Raw genomic sequence first — 4,022 nt, 5'->3', positions numbered from 1 at the left:
TTACTTTTTAATTCAAAATTAATATATAACCATCAACATTTGCGTTGTACAAAACTGGTAACCACACAAGAAGTTATAGCTGTAGTTGGGAGAACAGTACAAAACTGGAAAAAAAGCACAGAATCACAGAATCACAGAATTGTGGGGGTTGGAAGCGACCTCCAGAGATCATCATGTCCAACTTCCCTGCCAAAGCAGGTTCCCTACACCAGGCGCAGGATGAAGAGCCTAAGGGAAGTTCAGGCAGGGAAAAAATGAAAGCATCATTGTATTTGTGAAGAGGAAAAGAGGGAACTTGGAGTTAAGTAAAGCTAAGGAAAGAGAAGAGTATGAGTCCAGAAGCCTAGAAGGGGAATAAAAAAAAAAACAACAAGGAAATGTCAGTGTTTGCTTTTTTCAACTTGTGTTTGAAGACACATGTGGGAACAGATAGAAACTGAATAGCTTGTGGATACTACAGGAAGGGAAGCTAAAGGATACCGTGCATGAAACTGAGAGTACAGATTGCAGGCACAGGAAAACTGCAGACTGACAGTTTTAGAAAAAGATTCATTTGAAGAAAAGGCGAGTCTCTCCCCAAAATCAAGCACCTGGAGAGATTGCAGAAGTTCCTACTGTAGTTCTGTGGCTATACGTATGGATATTTTGCAATACACTAATATTGAGCTTATATACAGAAGAGATTACTGACTATTAGCAATTCTTTAAGCCAGTAAAAACAGGTTAAATCATAAGGAAAGACATAAGATGACCAAATACTTGAAATTTAGGCTTAAACCTGCTGAACTCTGAAGCAAGGTTCATCCATTTTTAATGGAGTTCTTAACCACAAAAAACAACACACCAAGGGATGTGGTGGATCCTTTATTTCTCGAAAACTTTAAACCGTGTATATATTCTTTTCTAAAATGTGCAGTAATGGCATTGTCCAGGAGTTTGATTCATAGAATCATAGAATCACAGAATCACTCAGGTTGGAAAAGACCTTAAAGGCCATCCAACCATGACCTAACATTCATAGATGTTGGTGCCTTAATCAGGGGATGATGCAACATCCGTTAAAATGAAGGGCTGAAATGGCCAGGTGATAATGCCACAGTCATATCACAAGACACAACACTGAATGTTGGAGGAGGCTCAGCAGAGAACTTACTGCCCTCTACAACAGCCTGAAAGGAGATTACGGCAACATGGCGATAGGCCTCTTCTCCTAGGTAACTGATAGGATGAGAGGCAATGGCCTTAAGTTGTGTGAGGGGCGGTTCAAGTTAGATATTATGAAAAAATTATTCCCAGAAAGAGTGGTGTTGCAGGCACAGGCTGCTCAGGGAGGTGGTGGGGTCACCATCCCTGGAGGTGTTCCAGAGCCGTGTGGATGTGGCACTGAGGGACATGGTCAGTGGGCGTGGGGGGATGGGATGGTGGTTGGACTGAATGATCTTAGAGGTCTTTCCAACCTTAATGATTCAATGATTCAATGAAATCGGATTGCTGGTACTTTCAGTACTTGCACTAGTCTGTCATGTAACTCCATGGAAGAAAGCCGTGATTACATGCAGAGACATAAGCAGAGCTGGGATAGGCACTTGTAGCCAGGTGAGGCACACTGATACCAGAAAAGGCAACTCCTTGTGCATCTCTCACCCTCCATCACTGTCCTCCCATCTTCAGCCTCTGCGTTGCATCCCCTCCCTCCTGTCTATGCAGGCTTGGACACACGATGTGATGTCAGGAGTGTGACACCCCGGCTGGAAGAGCTGCGCCTGTCTGGCGCGGGGCGGCTCTGAGCCCACCAGGTGGCACCAACACGCAGCGTTTCACACACCATTCGCTGTGCAACGCCTTTCATTTTGAAGTTATTTCCAAACCAGTTCGAGAAACTGCCTGGGCCAAGTTAGAGCAGCTACTTTCTGTTAGCAGAAGAACAGCTCTGTGCTGATTGCTCTGGATAGCAATCAGTTTAACAGCTGCAGTTCCATCTCTTCTCCAGAGTAAGTGTGGATTTAGAATCATAGAATCTTTTGAGTTGGAAGGGGCATCAGGTCCAACTCCCCTGCAATGAACAGGGTCACTCACAGCTACATGAGGTGCTCAGAGCCTCTCCAGCCTGACCTTGGGTGTCTCTACAAATGCAGCATCCACTGCCTCTCTGGGCAACCTATGTCAGTGCCTCACCACACTTAAAAAAGCTTCTTCCTTATATCCGACATAAATCTCCTCTCTTTTAGTTTGAAATCATTTCTCCTTGCCCTGTCACAACAGACCCTGATAAAGAGTCCTTCTTACAGCTCGCCTTTAGATATTGAAAGACCGCTCTCAGGTCTTCTCACAGCCTTCTCTTCTCCACGTTGAACATCCCAGCTCTCTCAACCTGTCTTCACAGGGGAGGTGTTCCATCCCTTGGACCACTTTTGTGATCCTTCTCTGGGTGCATGGGTCCATGTTTCTTTAGTGGCTTTGTAGGTTGCTGAGGGTGCTGCATGAGGAAAAAGCAAAGCTAAATCTTTTAGATTTTGACTTTTTGATTCCTGCAAGCAACAATTGTGTTCATAGCCTTACAGTTTTTGTGCTTTTACCAGAGTATCTCTGTAAGATATTGAATTAAGCCAGTCTTGCCATTTATGTGCCATACATATGTATGCATCTCCTTTACAGCAGACCAAAAGCAGGAGGAATTCCTAGCTTCCAGCTGAGAAATCATAGAATCACAGAACAGCTTGGCTTGGAAGGGACTTTAAAGTCCATCCATTTTCAACCCCCTGCTGTGTACAGGGCTGCCTGCAGTCCAGTTCGTTTGATTTGATTTGATTTGATTTGAATTTGATTGCAGATGTTTCCATCTGGTAGCACTTTTAGCACACATCAAGTGCATTTCAACCCCTTCCAGCATTTTACCATTCTGATAGCAAATGGATCACACCTTCCCACTGCTCCAAGCACAGAGGAATGCTGCTTCCAAGACAGCAATATAAATTTCTCCTCTTTACAGGCTGAGATCTTCTTCTGTCTCATCACTGAGCTGTATTTTTTTATTAGTGCATTGCTTAGTGAGTATAAACAGGATGGAAAATATCACAAATTGTGATGGTACTTTTTACTGACCCATGGATTGCTTCTAAAATAAGTGTCTTGAGTACCAGACATAAAACTTTTTAACTTCTTGTTTCAATTATTTAGAGCTGTCCCTGCATTCTTGGCTGAATTTAAACAGCCATAGGTAACTGCCAAATAGATAAACAACTCCAAGCACACTGGTGTATCAGAATAATACTGGAGTCCAGCTGGTTGATCAGGCAAACAGTTAGTTAGGTTTCAAAGATGCTGGCTATTCTTCTAGTTTCCTAGTTTTCAAAGGGATCTCAAGAGATCATCAAGTCCAACCCCCTGCTAAAGCAGACACCCTGCAATAGGTCACACAGGCAGGTGTCCAGAAAAGATCTTGCAGAAATGGAGCAGGGCTAGGACATAAACCAAAACTTGTATTTTCATTCTTCTTTGGTCCGTGGATTTCAGTTCTGTTTTTCAGTCAGACTTACAAAGATGCTGTATTTCAGACTAAAACATCTCCTGTTTGATAATCCCTGTTAGACTTCTCTGTAGACAATGCAATTAAAGACTCACATGTATACAGAAAAGCTAACAAACTGATTATTTGGGGCATTATGTAGGACAAAACCACTGGATAGTGACAGCAGAGGGCGCAGACTTGGCTGGATTTTTAAACACAGCAGAACTGGCAGCAAACGACCAGCTAACCTCCTGCAAGTAGCACTTCGCAAGCAGCCACTGTCTGCCCAAGTAAGGACTTCTGCTGAAGTCTGCCATTGCTTTAGAGCCTTATTTCAACGAACTTCTGCTTGTCTTACATGCTGACATTCTGTGAATTTCATGTTTTGGACCAAAACCTGTCAGTTGGTGCTTGTGAGCTCTCCACTGGTTTATTCCAATGAGGCTTCAGTTTTCAATACCTGTATAAAGTGCATTGCTAACACCACAGCACATAACATACATATCTTACCACG

The sequence above is a fragment of the Lagopus muta genome, chromosome 1 (assembly GCF_023343835.1).
Source record: "Lagopus muta isolate bLagMut1 chromosome 1, bLagMut1 primary, whole genome shotgun sequence".
Classification (NCBI taxonomy): Eukaryota; Metazoa; Chordata; class Aves; order Galliformes; family Phasianidae; genus Lagopus; species Lagopus muta.
Note: the sequence above shows the minus strand (reverse complement) of the source record.